The sequence below is a fragment of the Meriones unguiculatus genome, chromosome 19, assembly GCF_030254825.1.
Source record: "Meriones unguiculatus strain TT.TT164.6M chromosome 19, Bangor_MerUng_6.1, whole genome shotgun sequence".
NCBI lineage: Eukaryota > Metazoa > Chordata > Mammalia > Rodentia > Muridae > Meriones > Meriones unguiculatus.
The window spans coordinates 39,181,941-39,202,500 of NC_083366.1; the positions used below are offsets into that span (position 1 = coordinate 39,181,941).

Sequence of the window (20,560 nt, forward strand, 5' to 3'; positions counted from 1 at the left end):
ACATTCAACATCCTGAGAAACGCCTAAGCCCAGGCATCCAGAGAACGAGAGAAGCATGCAAGGGGCTGTGACAATGATGACGAGACACTGTGGCTGACCACCTGGACAAAGGGACATACTACGCTGAAAAATCAAAAATAATCAAGAAGAGAGATGGAGGGGTGATTCTTGCCACGAGTTCGATCCTCGGGAACCACATGGTAGAAGGAGAGAACCAGATTCAGGACTGTCTTCTGACCGCTGCGCGTATGCCATGGCTACACACATGGGTAAATAAACGTAAAAAGTAACTGACAGGGACTGGGAAGGTGAATCAGCGGCTAAGAGCACCGGCTGCTCTTCTAAAGGACCTCAGTTAAATTCACAGCACCCACACAACAGCTCTCAACCGTCCATAGCCGTAGTACTAGAGGATCAGAAGTTCTCCTCTGGTGGGCAGATGCATATGCAGACAAAACGCCCATACACATAAAATACATAAATAAATATTTTTTAAAAAACAACTTTTAGCATAAAGGCTTTTCTGCATTCTTCCTAACAGAACTGTCCTTTCTCCAGATGGACCAGGTTTGCTAGAAATCAGGATTCTATAGATTTTATGGGAGTGATCAATAAGGGAAGTGGAACTCCCTCATGAGTCTTTTAATAATACTGCCCATCCACTTCCCTCTGTCAAAAAGTAAGTATTGTTTAGCCTGTTTCCAACAACTGTACTTTGAGCTACCTTCAAAGACTCATTTAATAAAGAAACATGGGTTAAGGTAGTAACATATATTACAATATAACATATTTACTAATACATAGTGTGTGTAGCTGGGCCTTTTGACTACTTTACTTAGGTTCCTTTATCGATCTTCCTTCTCTACCCAATCCCTTCCAGCCCCTCAACCCTAGGAAATCAAGAAAGAAGGTTAGAGGGGAAAGGGGGCATAGTTCTCTTTAGACCACTTACTGCTAATGAGGGGCAACAAGTTCCGTGGAGCTCACCCAGTTCTTATCTTCAGCGTACCAGCAACCAGCAATCCAGCAACAGCAAAAGCAGCAGCAGGGACCAGCAACAGCAGTGGCGGCAGCAGCCACCACAGGCCCTCTCTTGGGGCTCCCACATTTATACCCTCTCAAGAGCCCCCAGAATTCCAAACATAAACTATCTGCAGTTGGCAAAATTCACCCCCCTCCTAGAGCATGAGACAAATCATAGTTAGTGGCTATGGACAATCTGAAGCAGCTCCAGGTCCCAAACCTGGGACTGAAGCAAAAACATGTTTCCATAACATAATTGTTTTTTTTTTTAAAAAAAACGCTGATATCCTCACTGCAGCCAGTCTTCCACTAGCCTCCTCTCCCTGCTTTTTGAGCCAGGATCTCACTCTGTGGCCAGACTGAACCCTGATATGTAAAAGAGGCTAACCTCAAACTCGCAACAATCCTCCCGCCTCTGCTTCCTTAGTGTTGAGATTAAAGGCGTGCATCTTTCTGCCTGGCTACCCCTTCCTTCTTTTTATATTTTTTTAATTTTATTTTTGTTGTTGTTTGCTTGCTTGCTTGCTTGAGATGGCCTTACTGTGTAGCTCCAGAGGCCTTTGGTCTCTTTGGAACCTGGCTGGCCTTGAATTCAGAAATCTGTTACCCACTGTGCCCGTCAAAACTGGGTAGCCCAAGCTGACCACAAACTTGTGAGCCTCCTGCCTCCTCCACCTCTTCTATCTATCCTACGTGTCTGTGGCACTCTCTTCGTTACTTTCCCATTTACAGGACGAAACACCGTGACTATGGTAACTTATAAAAGAAAAGATCTAATTTGAGTCTTACAGTTGTGGAGCATTCATTAGTCCTTGACCATCATGGTGGGGACCATGGCAGCAAGCAAGCAGGTATAATGCTGGAACAGTAGCTGAGGGCTTACATTTGATCTGTCAGCACAGGGAGAGCGAAGGGTTGGGGAGCGGTGAATGGCCTGGGCTTTTGAAACCTTAAAGCCACGCCTCCTCCAACAAAGCCACCTGATCCTTCCTAAGCAATTCCAGCAACTGGGGACCAGGAATTCAGGTATGTGAACACTGTAAGTGCCCCTCCCTCACCATCTTTTAAACTTTTAGTAGTTTTCTTTTTTCTTTCTTTCTTTCTTTTTTTTTATTGTGTTTCAGAATGCTTCAACGAAACATCTACATTCTAGGGCCTTTCATAACATTTAGCTAATTAATATCACACAAAAAGGAAGGAAGGATAAAATATGATGACTGTCAAAAAGGGATAACAAGCCCTTAATAAATTATTTCATAAAAATTCCAAACTTGGCTTTCCACCTTATCACTACTGGCCAAAAATGGGAGGAAATCACATTAAAAATGACCAATATGCTGGTATAGGGCAAATAAGACTATCCTTGGTGGCAATGCTGGAAGCTACACCAATTTAAAATAGTCATACTTGCTGTCTTATTTCTGCTTTACTTGTTTTTCTTTCTCTGTTTCTTTGTTTATGTGGTTTTCTGGAGGAGACACACGTGAAGATCAGAGAACATCTTGGTGGTTCTTTCCTTCCAACATACGGGTTTTAGGAATGGAATTCAGGTCCTCCGACTTGGCAGCACATGCCTTTAACCTCTAGGCCATCTTGTTGGCCCAAATTCCGAATGTTTATAAACATACGGTTTAACTGGATGTTTTCGTAGCTCCTGAGCAAGATCCCCTCTCAAAAAGACTCACAAGAGACAGGCACATCACACAGCAGAGTGGCGCAGCGGAAGCGTGCTGGGCCCATAACCCAGAGGTCGATGGATCGAAACCATCCTCTGCTATCTCCTTTTCTTTTACATTCTGCTGTTACTTTTCTGTATTGCAGCTTCTCAGTCACCACCTCTGCCTCTCCCCAGAGCGTGTTGACAAACAATCACAGAGCTGTGGCAAGGCTCTGTCTCTGTCTCACTTGCCCCAGGCCGTGGGCTCAGCCTCCAGCACCGAACCCAAAACCAAATCAAAGATGGCACAAGCACACCGAGGTTTGGCCATCGCTTCGGCGCTTCCAGAAAACTGTCAAGTCTGAAAGAGCACAGAAACTGGGACCACCTGCCCCCGCCAAGACCCCGTCTTGACCTTAGGGGTGCGGCTCCCCTCCACATGCAGCTGGAAGAGGAGCAGGAGTGGGTCATAACCCAAGCGCCTCGCTGACCCCCTAGATAAATGCAGCGTGATAATCGTGCAACTAATAACGCACTTTGAATGGAATTCCCGACCTAAAGAAAAGAAGTTTAATTATCGTGCTGTGTGCCTTGGACATGCATGGAGGGGGGTAGATGAAAACACACACAAATTCTGAATCTTTAAACCCCACCTGTTTCAGGGATCAATGAGTCGCTTTCTATTATGAGATAAAACCCTTCTTCAGGAGCCTGGGTAGCTCAGTCGGTAGAGCATCAGACTTTTAATCTGAGGGTCCAGGGTTCAAGTCCCTGTCCAGGCGGAAGCTGATGCTTTTATATTAAAACAAGTGAAGGGCAAAAACCACACAAACCTTAGGCCAGGTACAGTTCCCTCAACTTCGAAAGGAAATAAAAAGTAAAAATATCCACTGGTGGAATTAGTGGGATATAACTTCCTTGACCCTAATAATAAAATGTGTTGGCGAGGACAGACAAACCTTTCTTGATCTGAGAGGTTGGCATCTTCACCCCAGAGGCTCAGCATCCAAGGGGGCAAGAGGAACAGAGTCTAAGCCTCAGGTTTATTTAGTGAAGAGTAAGGAAGAGGATACAATAAATCTGCGTGTTTGTTTAGCGTTTAACTGCAGGGTGACAGATTGCCTGATCTTTAGGCCCCTGGGCCACCTTCTGGAATTTTGTGGGCATCCTTGGCTCCCATTTTCATGACTCTGGTTTTGGAAGGAAGCATTTCATTTAGGAGACAAGAGAAGGCCACGGGGAGTGAATTTTGTGTACACACGTAAAACATCGCAATGAAGTCCGTTATGAATAATCAACGAATACTAATACAGGTAAAGTCAAGTCCCAGCGAGTGCCAGGCCACATCGAGCTGTGTTGGCCTGTGACATGTGTCAAGTGTCTCCAGAAATCCCTTTGAAATGCTTCCTTATCCGTAAGCTGATGATGCTAGACTAAATATTTGCAGAGCCTTCCTCTATCTTCATGACTCAGAACAGCTCTCTCCGGTGCTGAGAATTTGTACCTTGGGGGAGATTCCGGGAAGAGGGAGAGGGAGAGGCAGAGCTCTGGTTGAAAGCCTTCCAAACATGTTTGCAAATTATCCTGTTTTTTCCCTATTGTTTTGCTTTTCTCACCAAGCCTACACTGGCCTCAGATTTCTTGCCTGCGTCTTCTCTGTCCTCACCCTGAAATTCGCATGTTGCCTGGTGACTCATCTTGGCCTTCGAGTATCTTGGCCTTGAGTTGATACTCATGTAGAAGCCATGGCGCTGGAGATTCAACACTGCGTATCTTGTATAGCAGGGAGCCAAAACGCTCCGTTCGCGTGTTCATTGTGCTCGTTTTCAGTCTCGTTGTTTTCTCACTTCAAATAATTGTGTTTAGCCAGGAATAATGGCCAAAACCTGTAAGCCCAGCGTTAGAGAGACTGAGGCAGGAGGATTACCACAAGCTGGAGGGCAGTGGGGGCTACAGAGATGAATGTCTGTCTTAAAAATGAAAAAAATGAAAAGACATGAAATGAAAAAACTCAATCCATGTCACTTTCACTATGTCCCTTAGTGGAATTTTTTTTTTTTTACTTTTAATACATAGAGGAAATGGAACATTTTCAAAGTTCAAAGCAGGGCAAAGATAAAGAAGGCGACATCATATCCTTCCCTGCCTTTCTTCTGCTGCTTTCCTGTTCCTTTCCATTCACTCAAAAGAATCACATTAGTCATTGGCTTCATTTTGATAGAGAAAAACATACAATCTAAGGATTTCCTCTACTGTCTGAGACCAAAGATAGCTAGAGACCTTGACTTTCACTTTTTCTCTTTCTTTTTGAGTCTCATGTAGACTACACTGGCCTCCAACTCTGCCTTGTAGCCACAGCTGGAAATGAATAGTCCATCCTCCTGCCATCTGCTCAGACTCCTCTATGCAGCCTTTTGTTGTTTGGTTTTACAGCAGCGGAAATCCTCCAAGGCACACAAGCTGTTATATCCACACATGTTCCAATGCTTGTCCATTTATGTTATTTTCCATACTCTTCAATAACAATGGAGGAAAGATGTATTAATATCTTTTTGTTGGATATAGATTTTCAGGATAACTTGTTGGGAGAAATGACTAATGTACATGTAATTCAGTTAACACACAGTCAAATTACTCTTCATGAAGATCTTATCAGTTAGCATTCCCACCAGAAATAAATGGCAAGGCCTAATCCCCACTGCCTTGACTTTTTTTTTTTCCAACCTTCCAGAGATTGTTTGTTTCTTGGTTTACAGTATTTAGGTTGACGGTGGCAGATTTAACTACACATATTTATTAGAAGCAGTCCATTGTTTTCTTCTGTCTCTTTCCTTCTTCTATAAACTGTTTACAGCTTAAAGGGTTAGTTTTTCATGTCACTCACCTTCCTGCTCAGATTCCTACCTATGGAACTCGTGAACAAATGCTGTGAACCAGCCCTCACAGTTACAGACCGACTCCATCGCCTTTCCAGTGCAAGAATCAGCCTATGCTGCCAGTGAAAATGGTAGCTACTGATTCTGTTTCTATATGTGAACAAGCCTTCTCTTCAGGGCCTGGATAGCTCAGTGGGTAGAGCAGGGTGTGGGGTACACGCCTTTAATCCCCGCACTCTTGAGGCGGCGGCAGGGGGTCTACAGGTGGAGTGCCAGGACAGCGAGGGCTGTAGAGAGAGAACCTGCCTCACAAAAACAAAAGCAAAATAAGACAGGGAGAAAAAATAAATAAATCAAGTTAATCGGAATCAAATTGAATAGATATAGTAATTTGGGAGACAGAGTGCCCTTGAGGTATTTATTTTCTATTCGTAAACATGACAATATTGTTCTCCCTTTACTTAGGGTGACACGGTGTTCTCAGAAGGAGGCTCCTGTGTTACTCCTGTGTTACTCCAACACCTTTAACACTGTCATTTCCATGTGTTAGTAATCTGAACTAGTACCTCCCTCACGGGAGAGCTGCTGGTTCTTGTCCTCTCCTTAGACAAGCCAGCATTTGACAGCTTGATGTTCAGGGTGTGAACGGAGCCTTTAATGGCTGAACCGTCTCTCCAGCTCTTTTTCGCCTTCTTGACAATGCACGACCACACCTCTCCACATCCCTTCCTCCTGACTTGCAATCCATTTTTGGTTTACTTTGTCTTTTGGAGATATGGTCTGTGTAGCCCTGGTTGACCTCAAACTTGCTATGTAGACTAGACTAGACTAGGCTAGACTAGGCTAGACTGGCCAGGGACTCAAAAAGAGTAACCTGCCTCTGGCTCCGGAGTGCCGGAATTGTAGGCTTGAGCCACTACGCTTGGCCCCACAATCTTTTTGTTTGTTTCTTTGTTTTTAATAAAAATTTAAAGCTCTCAATGTTTATTTGATGTTAAGCTTATGCACACAACACTTTCTTTTATTCTTTGGCGTTGAGACGAGGGCTCACGTCTTAGCTGTTCCTGGCAGATGACGAGCTTTGTGTTTGGTGAGAACGGAGAAAAGGGGGAAGGAAAAGAAGAGCGAGAGAGAAAAGAAAAAAAGCAGTAAGGGGCGTGGTGGTGGGAATCCTTCATTTGACCTTCTATGAATATTGCCCAGGCTGTAACCCGTGCTCCTCGTTAGTATAGTGGTGAGTATCCCCGCCTGTCACGCGGGAGACCGGGGTTCGATTCCCCGACGGGGAGTTAACAGACTTGTCTGTTCTCTTGCTCCTGTCTTGGGTCATACCTCTATCTGCGAGCTGTGACTCTTTCACGCTTATTCTGAATCAGATCACCACAGGCTCTCCTAACCAGACATCCTCTATGATGAGTCCTTCTTGAGGAAGGCTCTCAGCTGTACCCATGTATTTCAGGATCTGTCCGAGGATTCGCCCGGACGGGGTGTTAGGCAGGTGGCGGGCGGGGCAGGAGTGACCCGGGGAGGGCTGCCGGGCGCAGAGTGAACACTGTCCTTGCATCTTTTAACTCTAAGACAACAGTGTCCTCTTCAGGATTCCTTAGGTGCTGAATGGAAAGCTGACTGTAATCTATGGGACAATAAAGGGCCAAGTCTTAGGTTACTGTTTTTTATTGGAAATTAACTGTTTAATTATTTTGCTCTAAAAAAAAAAAATACATTTCGATGTATTTTGATCATGTTCTTTCCCCCACCACATTCTTCCAAGATCCTCCCCCACCTCCCTATCCATTCAGCTTCATTCTCTCTCTCTCTCTCTCTCTCTCTCTCTCTCTCTCACACACACACACACACACACACACACACACACACACACACAAAGGAAAAAAAAAGAAAAAGAAAACCCTACAAACCATAGCAACAAAAAGGCACACATAGAGTTCATTTTGTGCTAGCTAACAGCTCCTCCTGATCATAAAGCCTGCTCGGGAAGGTTGTTGATAAACTCAGGGTCACTCCATTGGAGAAATCTGATTTTCCCTCTCCCGGCAGATAACCAGTTGCAAATAGCTTCAGGGTTAGGCGCGGGACTTTGTGCCCACTTCCCGTTCTCCACTCTGTGCAGGCTCTGACATAATCATAATGCTTGTTAGGATTTTAGTTCAACAGTTTTTGCAGGGTGTTTGTGTGATAAATGAAGAATTTTGAGATTGAAAGACAAATGTCACAACTCCCAAGATTCTGTTTGTGAGCAGGGCCACATTGATCTTACCTTTAGAATAAGAAACTCTCTTGTACCACACACACACAAAAAAAAAATACTTAAAAAAAAACCCGAACAATCATAATACTGAGTGATTAAACTGAAAATCGTTTTTTTTTTCTTTTTGTGACCACAGCCCTAAACTTCAGAGAACCCACAAATCACTCAAGTTGGAAGGTATATCTCAGTGACAGCAGATCAGGTTTTAATTTCTATGACAATGAATTTATTCTGATCTAGCCTATCCAAAGTCAAAATTGATCTTTGTTGCCTGAACAGGGACTCAAAGACTGAACCCTTGGAATAAAAACCCAGTGCCCTGCCAGCCGAGCTTCCCGGGCTCTGGAACTATGCTTGTTATGCATCCTATAGACAATTTGATTCCATTAGTAATTTAAGTTACTGGGAAGGCCTGAAAGACTCCTTGGCTTTGGGGACTACCAGGGTCTTAGAAAGTCTGCCTTGGCTACCTGTGTCATCTCAGAACCTCCATGCTATACTTATATTCAGCAGCTGAGCCAAATCATGTTTGTGACTGAAGAAAGAAGAAAGAATATTTCAAGAATCAATGATGGCAGGAGTGAGCTCCTCAGTTTGGGCAGAGAGACCCTTGAAGGTCACAGCTTCGGGCTTCCTTGCCAGTTTGCAGGTAGAATGAGGAGGAAGTGATTGTTTTTAGAAGTGCTGGAGCAACTGAGAACAATCCTCCAGAGAATCAAAGGATGGAAAAATAGATGCTGCTGTCATCTATGGTGTTTTCCTGCACTTACAGGCATTAATGTCATATTTTTTAGAGCTTTGGGTTTTTTTGTTTGCTTCATTTTGTAGAAGTATCTTTTATTCACCTGATATACTTGTCATCTCTGAGGCTTACTGCCTCCCTCTGCTAACCTAGGCCTAGTCCTGGCAGCTTCTAGCCTCTATACAGTCTAATCCAGGCCTAGAATGTTTTCAGCCTGTGAGACTTACTGCTGAATAAGCTCATCATTTCTAGCTCTTTCTGAACTGTGGTTGGCTGGTTCAGCTCAGCTCTTCTGTCTCAAACTCCTCTCCAAGATGACTGATTCACTCTGGCCGCTCTCAGTGTCTCACTAAATTGTTCTGCTTAGCCTCAAACTAACTCTAGCAATCTGCTCTAATCTCCTGGCTCCTTCTCATTCCCTGGCTCATTCTATCTTCACCTGTGTCTAGCTTGTTCTCTTTTCAACCTGTCTCTGTAAAACTGCCTCTGAATTCCACAAATTGAACCGCCATGAACTCCCATTTCACTGCCTCTCAACTCACTGACTCAATGGAACTGCCTGACCAGAACTGACTTGAACTCAGAGATCTCCATGCCTCTGTCTCCTGAGTGCTGGGATTAAAGTCATGTACCACCAAACCTGGACCCAAGCTTTTCTTTACCTGAAACTTGCTCTATACTAGGCTGGCCTTGAACTCAGAGATCTTCTTGCCTCTGTCTTCTGGATTAAAGGTGTGTCTATGTTCAGCTGGATCACACAGACCTAGAAGGTCTTTGGATATGATCTCTTGCCAGAGCAGCCATATTCTGAATTAAAATTTCTCTACATTATTTAGCCTTACCCTCCAACTTATTCAAAGACTGTAGTGACTAGTTTATCCAAGCCAGCGATTTTTTTTTCCCGGGGTCATTCAGTAGTCATTCATTCATCATAAACTATAGTTTAAATACCTATTGACAGGTATCAAAGGACACAGGCAAAAAGGACACCAGAGAAGATGGGGAGGGTCTGTTTTTTTTCTTCCTGGTATTCATTTGATCAGCTGAATTTGAGATATGCTCTGTTTACCTCCCTCTCTGGTCATCATAAGTGTCAACAAGTCTTGTTATAGATAATGGATATTTTTACTTAAAGGAACACTATCCTTTAAATCAGTAGTTCTCCACCTTCCTAATGCTCTGACTCTTTAACACAGTTCTTCAACCTTACAGTGATCCCCAACCATAAAATTATGTTTGTTGCTATTTTTCACTGTAATCTTGATGTGGTTATGAATCATAATGTAAATATCTAATTTATGACCCCCATGAAGGGGTCATTCAGCCCCGAAAGGGGGTTCTCGCAGGTTGAGAACTGCTGCTTTAAATGATTAAAGATGTAATAGGCTGTTCGATAGTTCTGTTCAAACCGTTCTGAGCATCTCCCTCCTCCCTTCTAGTAGTTAGAACTTGTTAAGAACTTCTTTCAGGACTTTTGAGATAGCTTAGTAGGTAAAGGTACTTAGCATAAAGCTTCAAAGCGTAAGTTCCATCTCTGGGACCCACAGGGTGGACGGGAAAAGCAGTCCTATGGCTGTCCTCCAATGGCCACATGCGTGTACAAACAGCGTGAATTAATTTGGAAAGCCCTTTTAAGGAAGCCTGGTTCCCGTGCTGGGGAGGAAACGCTGCCTTAAAAAATGTTTTCAAAACTCGTTTCATTGGTGAGGGGTCCCACCTTGGTCTCCTGTTTTTAATCGTTCGTCCTCTGCTGTCGTCAGTAACAAACTGTGGTTCCAGCGTCCTTGGATGGCCCTTGTCCGGGGTAGAACCAAGTCTGCTGTGTGTAAATGAGGGTTCCAAGTCTCAGCACGGGGATCACATTTTCCCACTCTTTACGGATTGAGCTGCTGGTTCTCCTTCCGGCGTCCCTCACACTAGCCTCGTTCTGAGAGGGAGTGTGGATCACTTTAATTCGTCCTTCCCACTAGTCTGCCTTCTCCTACAGTGACGATTAAGTTCGAGTGACATCAGGAAATCACACAGAAGGAAAGAGCAACTGACTCTCCTTTGACCTCCGTCCGGCCACCGAGAAACTTGGAGCAAGTAGAGCAGTAGCTGAGTTAATGCAGGTTTTACAGTGCTGGAAGCTCCCCTGTGTGAAAAGCAAGCACGGATGCTGGACCAAAGTCTCCGTGAGAAAGAAAGAGGTGGGTAGAGGAGACAAGGGCTTAGCTGGTCGGTGAATGAGGCAGGGCCTAGTCCCCCGTCCTGCAGACCTGCAGCCCTCCACCCCCTCCCCGTCACTCCCACCTTCCCCGCCCCGCTTCATCCTTCTGGGAGCATCAGAACTTTCATTGCAGCATCCTGGATGGAGTCAGGAACTGGCTGCTTTTCCTAAGAATTGATTGTTCAGCAAGAGGGAGCCGTGTGTCAGGGTGGCCGAGTGGTCTAAGGCGCCAGACTCAAGCGATCGCTTCCCCCTCTGAGGGTTCTGGTCTCCAGATGGAGGCGTGGGTTCGAATCCCACTCCTGACATGGTTGTTCTTTTCTTGTACCAGTCATAATCGGAATTGAACTCGAAAAGGTTCTTTGATGGCATTACCTGATTTTGCACGCTCTGTTTCTTTTTTTTAACCCAATCTTTTGATCCATTCCTTTGTTGGTACTCTATTTCTATTTCGTGTCACTGAATTCATACTGACTCTCCTGCCTCAGGCGTTACTTCAGCTGGCAAAGTCCTTAACGTGCTCAGGTTCCTTAGTGTTTGATTCTGATCCTCCCCAGTGGCATTTTGTCACAGTTTTGCAGGTGACCAAGTCAATCACATTATGCATCAGCTCTGATTTTGTATTTGTTTGGGGTGGGGTTGTATTCTTCTAACTGACCTCCGTATAAATTTAGGAAAACCTGGCTGACAGGTGAGGCTGGCCAGCTGTTTTCTAAGATTTTCCTTCCGTGTTCGTAATTCCTTTGTCGTGCTGTTTTGGTAAAGATTGCTCTGAAGTTCTTTTAGATTATGATGCATTCTGGGTTTAGGCTGTAACTCAGGGGAAGGGCACTTGCCTAGCCTACACGAGGCTCTGCATTCTATCCCCAGCACAAAAACAAACAAACAAACAAATAAATATCTTCAGGGGATGGTGATCATCCACAGCCCTGAGTGCTAATTATTTGCACTGATTTCTGCACACAGCGTATTCTGAGTCTTTTTACATTCTTATTTCGGACCAATCATAATCCCAGCAGTTTGTTCCTTGGGTACCTGACAGAGACCTGAAGTAGCTGAGGGAGATCTGAGCCTTCCAGAGTACAATTTGGATGATAAATTCTCCTGACCTCACTGCATGTGTGTATCTTCTTTTGTTTCAGTCTTGCTCTCTCTGACCTCTGCTTGTGGTCCTTTGTGACATCTGGCTGGAAGACTCTTGGGAGTGGGGCGGGTTGGGGAGAGAAGCACCTCTCAGTAAACACCTGCAGAGAATTTAGGGGTCTAAGGGTTTTCAAGCTTCAAGTAATCTGCTTTAGTTCATGTTTTTCTTCAGCGCCCAGTACAGTTTGATCTTGTACCTGTGTCTTTTAAGATTCTGTGGTATAAATCAGGTTAGTTCTGCACTATCGATCACTACCTGTCTGCCTAGGCATTTGTTATATGCAGGGCAATCCCTGACTACACCTTACAAATGGCTAACACTCAAGGGTCGATGCCCCCATCCTTCGCGTTGCCGGTACTGAGGAACCCTTTGGACGAACTGAAAGCCTGAAATGGAGCTGCACTCTTGTTGCTATGGCACAAACGGACCGCAGTCTAAACCAGGGGTTCTTGAGCTTTGGGTCTCGACCCCGTTGGCTTTAACCTCTCTCTCCAAGACTATATACAGCAATCATCAAGAAGCTCAGATTCCACTCCTGAGAAGTCTGCCCACACGTAGGTGTGTACTGTCCCTTTGCTGAGGATTCTTCCCCAAAACGTCTGTGCTTAAATCGACATCAAAACCTTTTCATAATACATTCCAATTTTGCTTCACAAAACAAAATGTGAGGTGTTTCCTCACATTAGAACAGTGCAACAGTCTATGGACTATTACATATTTATATAAAGAATGGCATGCCAACTCATATTATTCCGAATCACAACACAAAAGCTGACGGTATGTGTTTCTGCATGTGCCTACTTAATATCTACGCAATACATATTCCTAGAAATACTATCTAAAATATTCTAAGAAAAAATTATCTAAAATACTTATTAAACATGCATGTAACATGTACGCTTCTAGGAAGATGCACAGGACGCTTCAGACAAGACACCAGCCAAGGGAATTAAGGAAATGGTGCGTTAGAATGGAAAAATACCACTTGCAGTGGTGCAAGAACTTTCGTGGGTCGATGCTTTAAACCACAGTACATTATAGGTACAAAAGCATATTACATTTCGATTAAGTTTTTTGAGAAGAAATCTCTGTTCTGTCAAGGAGCCCTTCCTAAGTTAGAGGCAGGTGGGGGATTTCCTGGAATTTCAGCGGTTGGAAAGACATTGTAAACAAACAATAAACGAAAAGTAGAAGGAAAAATGTTAAGTATATAATATCATAAAGTAAAATACACAGATTTTTTTGGGGGGGGCTTTGGCTTTTGCTCACTCGGTGGCGGTGTTTTGGAGAATAAGAAACGCAGTTGAAGTTTTGACTACGACGTCAAACACCTCCCACAGGCAAAACACCACCGACTCTGGCGGGACTCGAACCCGCAACCTTTGAATCTCTCATGACCAACGCTAGAAGTCCAATGCGCTATCCATTGCGCCACAGAGCCTACCTGTCTCCAAACCGCTCCCTATGGTTTATCAATATTGACCGGTTCGGCCGCGCGCTGTTCGCTACGAACGGGGTTGCTGCGGGGCCCTGCACAGAAGCGTTCAAGAAGCGGGCGCCGGGCTGCGTCCCCTTCTCGGAGCCTCGAGATTTTCCTTAGGTTGCGTTTGAGCTCTTCTTCCGGACGCCTCCCCGCAGCGGCCGGTGGGGACGCGGAGGGGAGGGCTTGGCTTCTCCGCCCCGGGGCCCCGCGACAGAACTTCCCACCGTCCCCTCCGCCCCCTCCTTGCCGCTTCCCCGCCCTCGCCCACCGCCCGCGCTGGCCGCCCTCTGCTCTCCGGCCGCCGGGAGGGAAGGGACACCCGACGGCACAGAGTGCAACGCGAGGGAGAGCGAGCATCAGAGCGAGGCCGGCCGGCGAGGGCGCGTGGTCCCTCGGCGCTGCTTGCTTCCCGCGTCCGTTCTTCCACACCTCTGACTGCGGCCTGAGAGGACCAGGGCTCCATCCTGCTCCGGGCTCAGGAGCAGCGCCTCGCGCCTGCCTGCAGCTCCGGCTGCCCCGGATAGGCCTCTTCTGAGGAGGAACTGCCGGGTTCCCGCAGAACGACGGTCCCAGCCGGGCCCCGAAGCCACTCGCCGAGCCCGCGCTGCTGCTGCTGACAAGGACTTGTTTCCAGGCTCGAAGATTCGCCCCAGAGGACGAGCAGGCCCTGGATTTACGAGCGAAGGGGCGGCGCGCGTCGGCTCCAGCGCGCTCCGGGAGCAAGGCCTGCACCCAACGCCAACCTCGACATCATTCACGCAGTGACCCTCGCTCGTCGGTAGTCGTGGCCGAGTGGTTAAGGCGATGGACTAGAAATCCATTGGGGTCTCCCCGCGCAGGTTCGAATCCTGCCGACTACGTGGTGATGTTTTAGAGTGTGTGTCCTCTATGAGGAAGAGATCATGTGCAAGTGAGGATGAGACTCAGATGTGCATCTGGTTTACTTGCATCTACAATGCTGAGTTGGTGGAGCCCTGGGGACAAGACTTAAGTAAATGCAAGATACTCATCTCTTTTTTTTTTTTTTTTTTTTTTTTTTACTCAAGAGCATAGAATCAGCCATTAGAAGCGATGGCCTGGATCACGAGATGGTCTTTGTGAAGACTCTGTATCTGAAACTGCAGTTAGAAGTAGGAAAAGAAAGAGAGAAACCTCTCAGGGGTTGGGAAGTGAACCGGGCGGCCTAAAAACATCCAGTCCAGTTCCAAAATATCCAAGAACCACTGACGCAGACAAGGTAATTGCTTGAGGGTTTTCTTGGAAAGGACGTCACCAATCAGCACGCATGTGGTTCCATGGTGTAATGGTTAGCACTCTGGACTCTGAATCCAGCGATCCGAGTTCAAATCTCGGTGGGACCTTCTTGGCTTTTAAAGATTTTTTTTTTTTTTGTTGAGACTTAGTCGTCGTGTCTGGACCCGTCTCTGTCCCCCCACGTTACCCCGAACTCTGTAAATTCTCTGTATTAACCCTGTACATTGTGCCCTCTGTAAACCAATGCAGGCAGGTCCTGACCACACTGCACTGGGAGTCCCAGAATTTCCACCAAGTATAATGAACTTTTTTTGGGAACTCCACAATGATATGGTTTGAGGGCTTTTCTGAGGACTACTACTACTCAAAAACCTCTAACCATCCATCCCTCATCAGCTAAGATGGGGACATCCGATGAGCACGTATCCACCAACTTAGCTTTGCCGTCACTCGATAGGTGAGACTAATGGATACCCCTGATTTCAGCTACCTTCCGACATGGAGCAGAGCCTCCCTCCCTTCAGCCCTCTCCAAGTCATTTACCTAAAGTGTGCACCTGGTGGTTTTTAACCCTCCCTTACATGAAACCAGCTCTTATTCTCTTAGCATTTGCTCGCCCTTGCTGTTATGCACAAACGCTAGTCTGCATGAAAGGCATCAACACTGTCCACAAAACCTTGCTGGGTTACCTTCTGTTCTGGAGTTCAGTTGCAGGTGACTGAGTCTGCTCTGTTCTGCAGTTCAAGGCACATTACCATTTTCAGTCTACATAAAAATCCCCGACTGCCCTCATTCGTCGTGGGACCTAGGCTGGCTTTGGAAATGAAGCGATCTCCCTGCCTCTGGCTGCTAAGATTGTAAGTGTACACCTTCCCCCCTGCTCTTCATTGGTTGTCCATTGTTCTCACGATGGACTGCTCTAATCTATTCTAAAGTCTGTAGGATAGACGTTTAATGTTTACACCTGTAACAGAATCTACTACTTCCTACAAAGCACATACGAACATTACTTTTATATTACATGAATGATAATCTGTTACATGTTTCATTCTGCTCCTGTAATAGTTGCCTGCTTTCTTTCTTTCTTTCTTTCTTTCTTTCTTTCTTTCTTTCTTTCTTTTCTTTCTTTCCTTTCTTTCTTTCTTTCTTTCTTTCTTTCTTTCTTTCTTTCTTTCTTTTTCATATTCATGCAAAGGTTTAAATTTAGGCACAGTTCCTTGAAATGCTGCACAATACTTTGTTTTTTTACAAATGCATCCTAGCTGCATATGAAATCTTTGACTCTTGTTGTTTCCCTTACATGTCTTATAGGTCTGTCTCTTCTCCGTCGGTGCTGAATGGCACCCCCAGCACTGGAGTGAACTTGTGTAATGTGTACCCTAACTAGTTCTTTCATCAAATAATTTTACCTTTTCCAGGGACCACATAACTTTAATTACAGCACTAAGGAGGCAGAGGTGGAGCTACACAGTAAGTTCCCTCTCAAAAAAAAAAAAAAAAAGTGATTTAATTGCAGTTCTAACATCAATCAGTTGCAATCCGTTTTTTGCTCACAGGTGTTCCAGTGGTTGCATTTTCCCACATGTTTCAGAGTTGTGCTCTCGTCGCTTCTGTGACAATGTGATTTCCTGCTTCTCTCTCGATGCTTGTTCCCTCTTCTCTCTCACCCAGAGATTTGACACCATCTTCATTTCTTCGGTACAAGAGCTAAACTCACTCGCTTCAGAATGCGAATCTGTTTGAATCTGTTTCTTCTTGTGATAGACCGAGTAGTAAGAGCGGAGTCAGCGCTGAATCTCCAGGCAGGGAGTTGAGGTATTTTCTTCTAACGTAAAATTAGGAAGAACTAGTAACTCCTTTTTCTTTCCTTTCCTATGAGGTCTCATTCTAGTTTAGGCTAGACTAGCACTCACTATGTAGCCCAGGATGGCCTTGAACTGATGGCAATCCTTTTACCTCAACTCTGTCCCACCCATTAGTGCTGTCATTTTAGGTACAGGTATAGAGTACTTATAGAACTTCTTTCCTTCCATTCTTTTCCCCTTCTTTTACCATGTGTGACAAAACCACATTTGCTCCATCTGTCTGGGTAAGATACTCTTTATTTACTCCCCCTTTAAGCCAACTGTGTAAAGAGTAAGTTGATTTCAGTGACAGATACACAGAGGCAGAGAAAGTCCAGTGTCAGGGGACTCTTTCTGAACTAAAAAGCATCTTGAGAGAAAGCAGGCAACTGACTCCTGGACTAACAATTGGCATTTCCTGTATAAAAGCAACTTCACCTTCAAAGATCCCGTGGGCTCTGCTCTGAGCCCTCTCCCAGGTCTGCGCTGCTACCCCTAGCAGCACTGCAACCTCTCACCAGAGGACAAGGCTAGAGAGCCAGACCTGAGTGGGAGTGAGTGAGGGCTGCCGGTCTACAGCATGAGCAGAATGGACCCAGACAGCTTCCCCAGCAAAGGGCCTTAGAGCCCACTTGAAGAGCCATTCAAGTTCTGAGTATTCTAGCGTCTCAGACATAATCTTTGTTTCTTGCTGCCTTCACCTCTACAGCCCGACCCGTGAAATGAGTTAGACTGTGTGGATCTACAAACCAGATGTGGATGTAGGTCGCCAAGCAGGCAGCGCAGGTGGCTTGAACCTCTTTTAGGCAGCTCGCTAGGCTCGTTGAGCCTCTTGCAGGCAACTAAGTTTATGGAAGAGAATCTCTTGCTGCTTGTACATATGCTTGAGGGCACAGCCTCTCACTTCTGGTCAGTTCCAGGGACTTCCTACCGTCTTGGAGACGCTGACTGCTGAGCTAAAGAGCTTCCCTGCAGAATGCAATGTCCGCCTCCTTCTCCAATAGCCTGTGTTTTGAGCGATTGCCTCTAAGGTGAGGTTCTCTGAGGAAACTACCACACACAACAACAGGAGCTTGAAAAATAAGATTTGCTATTTAACATTTGGGGAACCCAATAAAGCTGATTCAGAATCTTCTGATAATGTGATGGTTTGGGAGGGCCCTCCATGGAGTTGTGAAATCTGCGTTCACAAGCCTCAGTTTACCTTTCCATTGTGTGTCGTTGAGCAGTTTATCTAGAAAGGAGAAAACAGGCACATGGTACAGCCTGCAGTCCTAGCTCCTGGGAGGCAGAGGCAGAGCCTTTCTGTGAGTTTCAGGCCAGTCTGGGCTATACAGATTGAGCTCAAGGGCAGCCTAGCAATTCAGCTCAGTGGTAGAGCACTTGCCTCGCATGTACTACAGTGGGTTAAATCCTTAGCGCCGTTGTAGAATGAATAAGCCTCCTCAGAGAGGAATCACTCCAGCACCCAGAGATTATTAAAGGGGACTGATCACAGTGCACACCTGCTTCCGGTTCCAGAAAGGGTGCCAGCCTTACCCAGAAATCCCTCAGCCTATACGCACTTACAGGCTGAAATTCCACTTGGAGCAACTAAGCGTATTGCACAAAGACAGGAAGAAAAAAAAAATCCAAAGTTTGGTTGTATTAAGTGGGAGATCACAGTATAGAACACTGTCATCAAAAACAAAAACAAATCAAAACAAACAAACGGGTTGTCCTCGTTATCTGCAGACAGCTGTGGACCAGGGTCATCCTGTCTGCCTGGTGGAACTTCACTGATCCATCCAGAGCGCACCTCCAGCTAGTTTAATTTTTTAAATTGAATTTAGGAGATCGTACTTTATAACGTCGTTTACGTTTTCCGTTCTTACCGCAAACGTCTTTCTCTTCTCAAGATGGAGAGGCGAGCATAATTTTCAACCCCGTAAAACCGTAGTCGGCAGGATTCGAACCTGCGCGGGGAAACCCCAATGGATTTCAAGTCCATCGCCTTAACCACTCGGCCACGACTACCTTCCACGGGCCGCTTCTGAAGTGTTAATATGAACTAATGGAAAGGTGCTGCTTCTGCAGACGTCTTGGGACAAGGAGCCTCCTAGTGCGCCTGGAGGAAAAACAAAACAAACCTCCCAGAGGCTGACCCCAGCCCGGTAGAGGGAGGAACGTCGGGTAGAATTTTCAAGGATTTTGACTCTGACCGGACTTCCCTGTCTTGCCTTTAAAAAAGGGACAAACGATTAACGACGAGCCAAGTTCAACGACCCGAGTGAGAATCACAGGGTTTGAGTTCTTGGGCAGGAGGAGACTCGGGCGGTTGCTAGGGTGGGATCATGAGAGGAGCTGGCATACTTTAATTTACCTTTTTCTTCACGTGCGTGTCGGGAAGTTCGTGTCCCGTGCTTCACCTCGTAATTCCGGGGAACGGAGGCGATTCAAAGGTGTGTAAACGGTAAACTTGGAGGAAGGACCTCCGCGCGTCCGAGGAAAGCTCTCCCCTCTTGTTTCCCTTTGGTTTTGTTTGTTTGCGCGTTGTTTACTTGTCGGGATAGGGCAGCCGTAGCAGTCTGACCTTGAATTTGCTACGTAGCCGAGGAAGCCCTTCAACGGAGTAGGTCAGAAAAGGTTGTTGAGTTAGCTGCGGCTGAGGTGATAGGCGGGTGGGAGCCGCTGGCTTGGACGCTGGAAAGCAATCTCATCCTCTGGAAGAGCAGCTAGTGATCTTAACCACTAAGCCATCTCTCCAACCCCCCTAGTTGGGATTACCTTTAAAGAATGGTCGTCGTTGGGGAAGGGGAATGGAGATAAAGACAGATCTATGAGTTCTATAAGAGTCTGTGTGGGTGTGTGTGGGGGGGGGGGTGCCTGTATGAGTATGTGTGTGCACATGTGTTTGTCTGTAGGAGTGTATGGAGCAGGTGCATGCCTGTGAGTGTGAGTGTGAGTGAGTGTGTGCATGTCTGTGTCAATGTCTGGTGCAAGTGCATGCCTGAGTGTGTGTGTGTGTGTGTGTGTGTGTGTGTGCATGTCTGTATGAGTGTGTGGTGCAGGTGCATGCCTTTGAGTGAGTGAGTGTGTGTGTGGCACTAGTGATTGAACCTGGGGCCATAAATGTTCCACCCCTGAGCCCAAATCTCACACGTTTGAGTTTTGGAGAGCTGTGTTACTTGAGGTCTTCTTCATAATTAGTCTTGCGTATGTATGCAGAAGAAGGGAATCCAGAAATACATGGGGTATTCTTAAATCAAATGGTTGTCGGCCCTGTAATCGTACAGTAATAAAAACATACACAGGAAACGACCTTAATGTAGGTGCTGGGAACGTGGGCCACTGGCAAAGCACGCCTAACGGCTGAGGCCCCGAGTGGGAGCCCTGTTCCACAGGCCTGCACACACATGTTCTGAATGGATCTACTCAGACCTCAAGTGAATCCCTGTCCCTATTGATGGTGCCCAGCCCTCAGCGTGTTGCACAGTTGGTTTAGTCATGTACACCTAAAACAAAGATTATTTTATCTTGAATTACACCCAATTTTCAGAAGAAATACCAGAATCTTTCTGTTGAAATTGTATAAAAACCGAACATTATTTAAAAAAAAAAAAAAAACCAAAACACTTTTAATAGTTCCAATTAAATTTTACAGGACACAGCCTGGCAGTGGTGGCACATGCTTTTAGTCCTGGCACTCTGGAGGCTGGGGCAGATGGATGTCTGTGAGTCTGATGCCAGATCTGGTATACAGAGCAAGTTCCAGGAAAACTAAGGTTACGCAAAGAACCATTAATCTCATCTACTCTCAGCAAGGTAAGGCTTACATCTCACCTATTTTTGTTAGTTTCAGAACTTTTATTTGGTGGATTTCCAAAACCGAAGTCGAATGCTAAAAAACGGACAGGCACTGAGGCTTTCTGCCTTGCTTTCATAATTCACAATTCTTTAGATCATATCCCAGTGGTTGGATGCCTCACCAGGATTTCCAGTAAAGAATCTGACAAAACAGGAAAGCTAGTCTCTGGAAATATCTCTTTCACCGGGACACCGAGGGTCTTCACAGCTCTGAGA

General features: G+C 45.7%; 8 non-coding genes across 8 annotated transcripts; 6 read left to right on the top strand and 2 right to left on the bottom strand.

The window, feature by feature from the left end:
• The first annotated feature begins 2,728 nt into the window (after positions 1–2,728).
• Trnam-cau (transfer RNA methionine (anticodon CAU)) lies at positions 2,729–2,800 on the top strand. The gene has a single exon. It is a non-coding gene; the product is annotated as a tRNA-Met (tRNA).
• A 589-nt stretch (positions 2,801–3,389) lies between these two features.
• On the top strand, positions 3,390–3,462 carry Trnak-uuu (transfer RNA lysine (anticodon UUU)). Its single transcript has one exon. It is a non-coding gene; the product is annotated as a tRNA-Lys (tRNA).
• A 3,311-nt stretch (positions 3,463–6,773) lies between these two features.
• Positions 6,774–6,845, top strand: Trnad-guc (transfer RNA aspartic acid (anticodon GUC)). Its single transcript has one exon. It is a non-coding gene; the product is annotated as a tRNA-Asp (tRNA).
• A 4,130-nt stretch (positions 6,846–10,975) lies between these two features.
• Positions 10,976–11,081, top strand: Trnal-caa (transfer RNA leucine (anticodon CAA)). Its single transcript has 2 exons — positions 10,976–11,013; positions 11,036–11,081. It is a non-coding gene; the product is annotated as a tRNA-Leu (tRNA).
• Positions 11,082–13,269: 2,188 nt separating this feature from the next.
• On the bottom strand, positions 13,270–13,358 carry Trnar-ucu (transfer RNA arginine (anticodon UCU)). The gene is given in 2 exon segments: positions 13,270–13,305; positions 13,322–13,358. It is a non-coding gene; the product is annotated as a tRNA-Arg (tRNA).
• Positions 13,359–14,178: 820 nt separating this feature from the next.
• Positions 14,179–14,260, top strand: Trnas-aga (transfer RNA serine (anticodon AGA)). Its single transcript has one exon. It is a non-coding gene; the product is annotated as a tRNA-Ser (tRNA).
• A 429-nt stretch (positions 14,261–14,689) lies between these two features.
• Positions 14,690–14,761, top strand: Trnaq-cug (transfer RNA glutamine (anticodon CUG)). The gene has a single exon. It is a non-coding gene; the product is annotated as a tRNA-Gln (tRNA).
• Positions 14,762–18,432: 3,671 nt separating this feature from the next.
• Positions 18,433–18,514, bottom strand: Trnas-uga (transfer RNA serine (anticodon UGA)). Its single transcript has one exon. It is a non-coding gene; the product is annotated as a tRNA-Ser (tRNA).
• Between the last annotated feature and the right edge of the window lie 2,046 nt (positions 18,515–20,560).